This window comes from Neovison vison, chromosome 6, assembly GCF_020171115.1.
Source record: "Neovison vison isolate M4711 chromosome 6, ASM_NN_V1, whole genome shotgun sequence".
Classification (NCBI taxonomy): domain Eukaryota; kingdom Metazoa; phylum Chordata; class Mammalia; order Carnivora; family Mustelidae; genus Neogale; species Neogale vison.
The window spans coordinates 101783347-101795520 of record NC_058096.1 but is presented as its reverse complement, the minus strand read 5'-3'; positions in this window follow the sequence as shown (position 1 = coordinate 101795520).

Below are 12174 nucleotides of genomic sequence, written 5' to 3'. Positions count from 1 at the left end.
CACATGTTCAGAACTTCTTCTTTGGAATTGCCTTAGGAGTCTGAGATATATTTTTCTATTTACTAAGAATTGGCATTTACGTAAATACTAGGTGTCATACACCTCAAGAGAAAATTTGATATCTCTTACATAGACAAAAAATTATTTGAGGACTAAATTAAAAAAATAATATGATTGCTATTGACTGAATTTTGTCCCCCTAAAATTCATGTCATAGTCCTATCTCCCGATATTCATATATTTGGAGATAGGACCTCTAAGGAGATAAATGAAGTCATAAAGCGGAGTCCTAATCTGATAGAACTAGTGCCCATATCAGAAAAGAAAAAATACTGTAGTATATACAGCAATGAAAAAAGAAACTTGGGAAGGGAAAAAAAATTCAAAAGCAGTTTATATAATAGCAACATGCTTAAAGTCAGCAGAATGTCCTAATGTTGCAATGTTTAAGTGGAACAATCTCTAAGATTAACATCTGGGCTTTGGGGGAGGAACTAGTTTCATGTCATGATTTTTAAAAAACCCATCTAAATGTGTACTTGTACATTATTTTTCCTTCTAGTAACATTTTGTTAGTCTACTCTAAAATGGCACATTTCAAATTTGTTTTAGACTGTAGAAGGGTCAACAAATGTGATTTGTAGCTCGCCAATTTCAGTTCTCAGCATGCTTTCAACATGTATGAGTTTTCATTTTAAGCAGATTTTTATTACCATGTTTGGGAGCCCACTGACCCCAGGTTGAAAAGGTATTATTTATTTGGTTTAAATCTGCAGAACTGTCATGAATCCACAGGAGAAGTTACTTACAGAGCTTAGCAGAGATAAGAAAATAATCACTCATTACTCTTCCATCTAGCAGCTGTGACCCCAGTGATGAGTGTTTGTATGTGTGTGTGTGTTTAAATTTGCTAAAGGAACGGGATGGTAAATCACCAACAATAACAGGAGGATCAATACTCTCTCTTGCCTCTTTTGTGAGATCTGGAGCATGGCCTGAATCTGTTAGACAGAATTAAATGGCTCAGGGTGTCAGGGAGGATGCCAACAAATAGACCTGCCATGCTGTCCATTAACAAAGCCCCAGATGACTGCTGTCACCATTGTGACCACTTTAAAAAGGGGACATTTGGGACCTGCCAGTTTTAAATGAAAGGTGGTCTGTTCACAGCAGAAATTACGTGAATTTCTAACCAATAATGTGTACACTGATTGAGTGATAACATTGAATAAACTCCGTGGAAAGGAGGAATTATTGTTTTACCATGATGGGGGAAATGACATTTAATCAAAAAACAGATAGAGGAGGTTACTGTGAGACTCAGGAACACAGCTTATGGTTTGCTTGAAAGTTTCCATCACATGCACAGTCTTTCCTTTGCAAAGGCTAATGCCTCAGGCTTTCTGGGTTCTTTTGTCTTTGTACAACAGCAGCACATCATGCATCTGGCCAATTGTGCAGTGGGATACCACAGGGAGGGTTTCCATCCCAGCACCAGCTGGTGATGATTTTATAGCTACCAGCATGAGGATTGATGGCTTTCATAAATTCACATCCAGCTAGTGTACCCACAGATGCCATTCTTATTCTTATCTTGAAACTTTACTAAATTTTAGCCTGAGAAATATCCTGCAGCAGTGAATTCTGAAAGCTGATTATGCACCACATAAAAAGTCTTTTTATCCATTTTCAATCTGCTGCCTTTTGAATTCCATCCAGCTTCTGCTCTTTCTCAAATTAAGGTGAATGGGAGTATGGTATATAATTAGGCTATGTTATACTATTCACTACTTCATTCACCTTAATCTTATTATCTCTGCAGACATTCTAGATCAATTCCAGAAACATTTGAAGAGAAGATGTGGTTAATTTTAAATGAAGTGAATATAACTATTAATATGTTTGATTGAGATAAACTCTAAATTGAAAGAAATTGTCATAGGAAATTTATTTTGTTATTAACATAGACAAGAGGGAGGTTGGTATTTTACAGGCACAGTGCTGGGGCCAGAGTGTCTCTTTTAAATTAGTGAAAAGCTGTTAAGATGTCAGAAAATATCTATAGATTCTCTATTCATTTTGTATTAATTAAAGTGAAGAATAGATTGTAAATTTCCATTTATGTGACTGTAAGCTTTCAAAGGATGCACCTGTAGCAGAACTTTGTTAACAGATCAAAAATATGAAGTCAGCAAATTCTAATACTTGGTATTTCTACTGTAGAATGTTAGCAAGGAAATAAATGGCAGTATTTTAGTGAAATACAGTCTGCAGAATACAATAAATGCTTATACATTCCTGTAACAGGAATAGGATATGTTCTTCTGAAAAATGAAAGGAATATTTGTAGATAATAAGCATTGCATTTACTGCATTTATATTAAACTGTAGATTGTATATCTTTAATATATACAATCTACAGTTTAATATAATTCTTCTTTCATTTGTAACATTTTAGATCATACACTTGTGAATAAGCCACACTGTAGATCTGTATAGTCCCAGCGCCCTCATTTCTGCCTTGGTTTGCTCTTCTATCCAGCACGTTTTGGATACCCTTAACCTCATTCATATTCTTTTTCTCTCTCCCTCATCCTTCTTCCTGCCTCTTTCTTTTCTGGTGTCAGCTGCATAAAAGATTTCAGAAATCCATGCTCCACCTTTACCTTCTCGTTAGGTTTACTGATTGATCTCCTTTCCTATATGGACTCTGAACTGGCCAAATCCTCAGCTATCTATTCTAGCTCAGAGCACAGAGGAAACTTCCCATTTGCCTTCAGTAACGTGATTTTCATTCTTTCCTGGTTTCTGACTTTCTATTTGAGCACTTGCTACCTATCCTGTTTTATCCATCTGATCTTCTTTTGCTTATGTATCTGTGTCCCGTGCCTGCCAGTTTTCTAATTTCCCTAAATCATGAGTGTCCTGACTCGTATTACTTGCCATATATGCCTGGGCTTTTGCTTCCTTATCCAGTTTGTGATGTACCGTCTCCTCTAGACTCCAACTTCCCGCTACCACACCTCATTACTTTAGCTACAGCTCACAGCTGGACAGTCTTGGTTTCTTTAGGAACCATATTTATTTTTCTACTTTTATTTCTTTTTTAAAGTATCAAATATACATGGTCCTTGTGAAATATTTGCAAATTACCCATAAAGTAATTCTGTTACTTTAACAGTATTATTCTGTTAATGCTATTTCTAAAGGAGGTTTATAAATAAAACTCTGTTGAATATTCTTTTATATAAATATTTGTCTGCATTTCACATACTCCTCTTGCACTAAATTAATCAAATTAAAATTATCATGTTAAAGTATACAAATGTTAGAGGCTTTTGAAATATATAGCTATATTATATAGTACAAATGGAGCAGAACTAGCATTGGAAAGCTATTCTTATTAGGTAAATGGAAGTGTTTGTGTAGTCGGGGAAGGGTGGTTAGGTGAAGAACATGGGCTTCTTTATCTGATACCATAGCATGGGAGAAGCACTGTACAAGTCATAACCTTGGGATATTATATGCATATTGCCCTATGGTGATATGTGCCACATTAATGTTCCATTTCGCCTTTATTCTATGATTAATGGTGGAATTTTCTCTCCTATATTCATTTTTATCTGTAATATTTAGTCATAGCATACCGTCTTGAGTTTTCAATATTTTCTTCATTCTCACCTCGATGGCTCTGTTAAATTACTGTGTTTCCCCAATTCCCATCCCTGTATTTATTCCTGGGCCATCTTCTACACATGTCAGCTGTCTTTGGATCTCAATTATTTCCATTGAGAAGCCAGTGTTGACTGATTTTTTTTGTGTATTCAATGTTATTTTTCTCTGGTTGCTTTAAAGATTTTATATTTGACCTTTGGCAGTTTTACTGGTATACTTGAGGGAATTTGTTGGTACTTGCTCTGCCTGGGGTTTGCTGAAATCTTTATAAATTTGTCTTTCATCAAATTTAAGAAAGTTTTGGATCTTATATGTCTTCAAATGTTTTTTCAGAAAGCCCTATAGGACTCCACTAACATGTATTCTGTATCTTCTAGTATTGCCCTACAGACTTCTGAGGCATTACTATTTTTTTTTTCTCTTCTTCAGATTGGGTAATTTCTATTGGTGTATCTTTGAATTCATTGACTCTTCCTTTAGAAATTTTCATTTTGCTATTAAGGACATCAACAGAATGTTTTATATCAGATACTTTTTTTAATTTCTAGAATTCTATTTGTATTTCATGATACTGTGACTAAATCAAATTAAAGCATTATGTATATAGGGGTGTGTGTGTATATGTATGTGTGTGACTATATATATAGTCACACACACACACACAGACACACACACACACAGTCTTTGTCCCCATTTCTGGCCCACAACTCCTGAAACCTTTGGAATTTCCAAAGTTATAGGAGTCATAAAGCTGTCCTAATATTCCTAACAAAACCCTTTCAACCACACCTGAGTTTAAGTTAGTGAGATGAGTTTTAGACTTAACATAATCACTGGGGCAGGCTGTCAGGGGAACCAAGCCCATGATTAGAAGGTTAGAATTTTTAGTCCCATACCCCTATTCTCCTAGGAGAAAAGAAGGCCTGGAGGTTGAATCATCATCAATAGCCAAATGATTTAATCAATCATGCCTAGGTAAAGAAAACTCCAAAAGGATGTGCTTTCAGGTTGGTGAACACATAAAAATTTGGAGAGTGATGTGCTTGGAGATCATGACTGCTCCTTCCTCTTTCCGCTATCTTGCCCTATGCATAGCTTTCATTTCACTGTTCCTGAGTAGATCTTTTTATAATAAGCTAGAGATCTAGTAAGTAAAATGTTCTTTGAGTTCTGTGAACCACTCTAGGAAATTAATGGACTCCAAGGAACAGGAAGTTGGTGGTGGGGGCGGGGGAATCATTGATATCTTCAGTTTATAGGCCATTGGTCAGAAGCCCAGGTGACAATCTGGACTTGTAATTGGCCTCTGAAGTTGAGGTGGGGGCAGTTTTGTGGGCCTGAGCCCTTAACCTGTGGAATCTAATACTATCTTCAGGTCAACAGAATCAGAATCGAACTGAATTATAGGATATACAGCTGGTCTCTGGGAATTGCTTGTATGTGTGGGGAAACCCCTCTTCTCCACACACTGGAATTATATATCAGAGCCCTTAGTTACTTTTTATATTTCTATTTCTCAACTGAGATTATTTCTAATTTTTTTAACACATTTTTATTTACTTCACTGAGCATTCTTTTAAAAGCTGCTTTAAAACCACTGGTAATTCCAACATGTGCATTACCTTGAGTTTGGACTTTATTTTTTTCTCTTGAATATATGTCATATTCTTACAGCTTTAATATATCAGTTAATTTTGGAATGTAAACAGATATTATGAATCACTTGTTGTAGTTTTGGATTCTGATACAGTCTAATAAAGAGAAACTATGAACTCTGAATTTATAGTTCCTTTTTTTTTAGCCTTAACTGGGCTACTTGGGAGCTGCCTCTTGAATGTGTATTTGAAGGGTTTTGAAGTTTGTAGTTGAAGAGATTTGAACAGAGTTATTTGAAAAGTTTGGGACTCCCCTGTTGTTCTCTTCTTTCTAGGATTCTCTGCTTCACCTTCCAGGTCCTGTGGATTTCCCATATTCTGTATTCTGCTTTCTCCATATTCTGGTGTGTCTTCCCTGGGCTTTATCCACTTTGCACACCAATGATGGTCTGCTCTTAGGCTAACAAAGATGAAAAATGGTAAACTAACCTGATATAATTTCTTTTAGGTGTTGATTGCCCTCTGATGTCTGGACATTTTTGTTTTCTCCCCAGTCACTTGAGTAGATATTTTCAGTATTCTGTCTAGAGTTCATAGTTGCTATTTACAGAATATTGTTTTGATGGGAACTACTTGAGCATTATCAAAATAAGAAGCTTTTATTTTTTTCATATTTTCTGAAAGAAGTTCATGTTTGTACATGTCTCATTCTCCCTCATTTGTAATTGAGGTCTAAAGGTGGAGTGACTACCTTGAGAAGCTAGACTTAAGAATTATCAAGGAAGACTATTCTTAGAGTGCCTGGGCTTTTCTTCTTACAACTGAGTCTAGATGCTGGGGGTTAGATTGTTCATCCTCATCTAGAATTCTGCTGGGGGCATTAAAAGTGGGACAGGACATTGTTATTAGAATTTTAAAGTAATTTCAAGATTCTTGTGTCTGCAAATGGACATGGATTGAGAGGTACAATAGGGAGAGTTAGAAAATCACCCTCTGTTTTCCAAAAGATGGGATTCTTGATTAACTGTCAAGAAGCGGGCAGAATGGTAGGCTCAGCCTATAACAATGTATCTGTAAGGTGTGGTCACTGAGGAACTTTATCAGATTCATCTGGAATATTTGTTTAAAAAGGAGATTTCTAGCCTACCTCAGACCTGCTGAATAATAAGCTCTGCAGATATTTACATTCATATACCAGTGATACCCACATTCATTAAGGTTTGAGAACCACTGCTCTGTGTCGTGGTTCTTAAGCCTGGCTGCACATTAGAGTCACCTGGGAAGCTTTTAAATCTTACAGATTCCAAGACTCATCCTTAGAGGCTCTCTTTAATTGGTGCAATTTGGGACACAGGCATTGGTATTTTTTAAAGCTGTCTGCATGATTCTAATGTGCTGTCAGTATTGAAAAGCACTGCTCTTTGTGAATAGTCATTGCTTTTAGATGCTCAGTAGAATGATTTCTTCTATGACTTTGAGGACAATGGGATAAAAGAGGACATGGACTTGTAACTCTTCCAGTGAATTTAGACAGAAAATAAACCATGAATACCGTGAATACGGCAGTAACTTCCAGATACTCTTTTGACACATTTAGAGGGATAAGACAATGCTTTGAGGACATTCTATTTTCTAATTTGTAAATCCTAAATAAACACTGAACATATTTCTTTATTATAGGGCTCTGCAGACCTCAATTTGTAAATATCCTAGAGAGGGATATGGTACATCACTTTTCTCAAACTTACTTAATTATGTGACCCTGTTTACGTCTGCAACACATGAACATCTTGCACAACCAAATCTGAGAAGCAGTTTTTCTAGGAGGCATTCATGTAGAACAAACATACTGGTTAATCAGACCTTAGAATAATATTATTTACAAGATAAATGGTAAGTTTTTTATTAAATGTACTTTTTTTAATTCTGGAGGCTTCTGCATCAGAGAAGAGTAAATTATTCACTTATATAACAACCTCAGCATTAGTATTCTTCTCCACTCTAGGATAAGGTAATGAGGGCAGATGTCACCTGCATGCACAAAAGGGGGTTTTACACTATGGATGAGGAACTCCAAAGATATACATTTTAGAGCTTATATAGGAACTTCTCTCCCAGAGACAGGGAGATAAAATTTTTTCTAACAAAAACAAATTCTTTCTGGGAAAAGATGGAGAAGATCACTAGGTATTTATGACAACTACCCTTTTAAATGTAAACAGATGGCTCCAAATTTTATTACTCTATGAAATGTAAACACAGGCATTCAGAAAAATAAATCTTTAAATTTTTTCAGGGGTTTCTATATTAGTATTGCTATTCAATCATCCTTTAACCCATGCTGCCAGCAATCTTTGCTCAGAAAGCACTGAGCAGGCAAAAACATGGAAATATTAACTTTTTCTTCACAATGCCATCTACTATCACCTCAGAACATCCTCACTCATTCCGAATATGTTTCTGGTTCAACAGTATGTTTTAGTAGTAATCCTGGCAAAATGCGTCCTTCATGAGATGACTATCCAGATTAACTTCAGACATAGAGACAAACAGACTTACAAAGCACCCAGTTACATGAAAATCATAACTAAAAAGATTGTCAATTGTCTCAGTCCATTCAGACTACTTTAACAAAATATTATTGATTGAGTGTCTTATAAACAGCAGAATTTTATTTCTCAGGAGGATGGACATCTAAGATCAGGGTACTAGGAAGAGTCTTCCTAGGTTTTATCGGTTGTATCCTTACATGGCAGAAGGAGCAAGTTTTCTTGGGCCTCCTTTATAAATGTACTAATTTGGGACCTAATCACCCACCTCATAATACCATCACACTGGGCACTAAGTTTTCAACATACAAAATCTGGGAAACACAAACATTCAAATCATAGCACCAATCATCATGCAAAATGTTGACATATCTAATTATACTTATCCACTTGTGGACCGTCCCTAGTCCTTTTCCCCAAGATATTAGAATTGCTGCATAGTCTTTATATAATGAACAGCAGTGCCAATTGATGATTAATTAGGGTCACACCAAGCCCATCCTAATATCTTATTATTTTGAGCTCAATATAGTGTTTTATTGACATTGCCTTCATCAGTCAAACATGGATTTCCATTTTATGTGGTACAATAACACTATCTCCCCCCCTTGGTAAGAACAGGAATCCCAATTATATATCTAAACTATCTTATAGGCATATAACTTCTATGGACATCTGCCTCTATTTGAAGCTTAGGATTGATTGGAACTAAAGATATACTTGACAACTAAAAATAGACAACCACTTCAATTTCCTAAGAGCTTTGGAAGCTTTCTAAGATTCCACCTGTCATGAGAGATTTTCTCATTGTATTCAATCTAGATATGGGTGACTACAGACTCTTCAATCTAACTTTCTCAGGCTCTCTAGAATCTGATTTCTTGATGAGTACATAGAGGTTTATTATGTTAGTAATCCAAAGATATTCTTGAAAATTATAATTTTCAATGATAATTTATATACTGTCCTAATAGAACCATGGTTTTTTTCCTTAATGTTTTTCATTTCTCAAGAAGATCACATACAACACAATAGTAGGAGGCACTCTGACTCTAGACTGCCTAGGTTCAAACACTAGTCCTGCCATTTTCTAGAAGTAGTAGGTATATTAGTAGGTATATTACTTAATCTCTTTGTTCCTCAGCTTCCTCATTAGTAAAATGAGGTTAATTACTACTTATATCAAAGAGTTGTTAGAGAATTAAGTGATGTGAGCATGTGAAGTTAAAACAGACCTTATCCCTTAATACTTCATAAATATTAACCATTATAATACAGATTTTCTAAGTCGGATTTATCAGTTTTGACCTGAGTATGTTGCAATTTTCCCATTTTAAAACTGTGTCTATAGTGCTTCTTCCAGATAGTGTGAAATGGACTGCAACACAGGTATAGTTCACAAGCTTGAAATGTAAATGGCAAACTGAGTATCAGGCCTAATTCACCTTATGAGAGTTGGAAGAAGAGATGGAAGCAAAGGATAAGAGATGGAGCGAAGGTTGAATAGTCAGGAAGTAAGGCAGTAAGCAAGTAAGTAAGCAAACATATTTTTTCATGAAAAGAAATTAATAGGAATTAAACAATTTGAGCCATAAATCTCAAGTCAGGGCAAAGAGTTAACCTGGGACAAAAGGAAATCAGTTATGACCAGAGCTATCAGACAAAAAACTTGATAAATGCCAAGAGCTCGAAGTCTGCAATTTCTGCTGGCTTTTATTTCCTAATAGTATGAAAGACACTTTTGCCCCTAAATTTTCTTACAGGCATTTCAAGGATTTAGAACCTACTGGAAAGATTATTGGTAGAGAGATCCTTGATAATATTTTCTAAAGGAGAAAAGCATTCACAGGCCTATCTGCTTCCAGCTCACTAGTCCTCAGGGCACTTTGCATGCTGTGATGATGGATGTCTTCTCTCTATCTATTCTGTAGTTGATATTCACCCCTGGCTTTTTTATTTAAAAAGTTTTACCCATTTAATGCTACAATGTCATTCTGGGACAATTATCAACTTCAATGTAAGAGTTTTTGTATGTTTATATGTATGCACACACTTAAAGCAATTTCAATTTTTAGCTCCTTTTGATCTGCTTATTTGAAGTACAATTAACATACAGTGTTATATTAGTTTCAGGTGTCAATATGATTCAGCAATTCTATACAATACTCAGTACTCATCAAGATCAGTAGTCCCCTTTATCTAATTCATTCATCCCCTGCCCACTTCTCTAACAAACACCAGTCTGTTCACTGTATTTAATTAAGAATGTTTTTGTCTTTCTTTGTTTCTAAAATTCCACATGTGAATGACATCATAAAGTATTTGTCTCGCTCTAACTTATTTCACTTAGCATTATACCCTGTAAATTCAGCTGTGTTTTTGCAAATGGCAAGATCTCACTATTTTTTGATAGCTGAGTAATATTCCATTGTGTGTGTGTGTGTGTGTGTGTGTCTGTGTGTAAATCTTCTTTATCCATTCATCTATGGATAGATATTCAAGTTGCTTCCATATCATGGCTATTATTAAAAAAAATACTGCAATAAACATAGGGGTGCATGTAGGTTTTCAGATTTGTGCTTTCATTTTCTTTGGATAATACCCAGTGAGGAATTACTGGATCATACGGTAATCCTAATTTTAATTTTTTGAGTAATCTACATACTCTTTACCACACTGACTACACCATTTTGAATTCCTACCAACAGTGCACAAGACTTTTTCTCCATGTCCTCATTAACACTTATTCTTTCTTTTCATTTGGATTCCAGCCATTTTGACAGTTGTTAGGTGATATCTCATTGTGGTTTTGATGTGCATTTCCCTGATGATTAGTGATGTTGAGTACCCTAATGTGTCTGCTGGCCATTTGTATGGCTTCTTTGGAAAACTGTCTATTCAGGTTCTCTGCCCATTTTTATTCAGATTATTATTTTGGGGGGATGTTGAGTTATAGAAGTTCTTCATATATTTTAGATATTAACCCCTTAGTGAATTATATCATTTGCAAATATTTTCTCCCATACAATAGGTTGACTTTTTGTCTTGTTGATGGTTTTCTTTGCCATTCAAAAGCTCTTTATTTTGGCATCGTCAGTTCCAATAGTTAAATTTTGTTTTTGTTTCCATTGCCTGTGAAGACATATCTAGAAAAATGCTCCTATGGCTGATGTCAAAGAAATTACTGCCTATAACTTCTAGGAGTTTTAAGACTTTAGGTCTGACATTTAGATCATGAGTCCATTTTGCATTTATTTTTTAATATGTTATAAGAAAGTGGTCCAGTTTCCCTACTGTATATTCTTTTCCCCATCATATATTCTTATCTCCTTTGTCAAAAATCAAGTGACCATTTAAGCATTAGTTTATTCCTGCACTCTATTTTGTTCCAGTGATATATCTATTTTTGTGCCAGTACAATACTGTTTTGAAATTACAGCTTTGTAGTATATCTTCAAATCTGGGATTATGATTTGAAGCCTTGTTATTCTTTCTTAAGATTGTTTTGACCATTTAGGGTCTTTTGTGGTTCCATACAAATTTTAGCATTATTTGTTTTAAATGTTTGTATTTTGATAGGGATCCTATTAAATCTGTCGATTGCTTTGGATAGCATATACATTTCAGCAATATTGTTTCTTCCAATCCATAGGCGTGGAATGTCTTTCCATTTTTGTCATTTTCAGTTTATTTCATCAATGTTTTGTAGTTCTTGGAATATCGGTCTTTTACCTCTTTAAGATTATTCCTAGGTATTTTACTATTTTTGTTGCAATTTGTAGATGTGACTGTATTTTTAATTTCTTTTTCTGCTACCTCATTATTAATGTATAGAAATGGAACAGTTTTCTGTACATTAATTTTGTATCCTGCAACATTACTAAATTCATTTATCAGTTCTAACTGCTTTTTGGTAGAGACTTAAGAATTTTCCTATATAGCATTGTATCATCTGCAAATAAGAAAAGTTTACTTCTTTCTTGCCAATTTGGATACCTTTTATTTCTTTTTCTTGTCTGATTGCTAAGCTAGGACTTCCAGTACTACATTGAATCAAAGTGGTGAAAATGGACATCCACGGTTTATTCCTGATCTAACATGAAACCTCTCAGTTTTTCACCATTGATTATGATGTCAGCTATGGGTTTTTCATGTATGGTCTTTGTTATGTTCAGATATATTCCTTATAAACCTATTTTGTTGAAAGTTTTTATCACGAATAGATATTGAACTTTGTCAAATGTCTTTTTTTTTTTTCTTTTACATCTATGGAGATAATCATATGGTTTTTATCCTTTCACTTGTGAATGTGGATCATATTGATTATCATATCATATTGATTGAATGTGAATAAT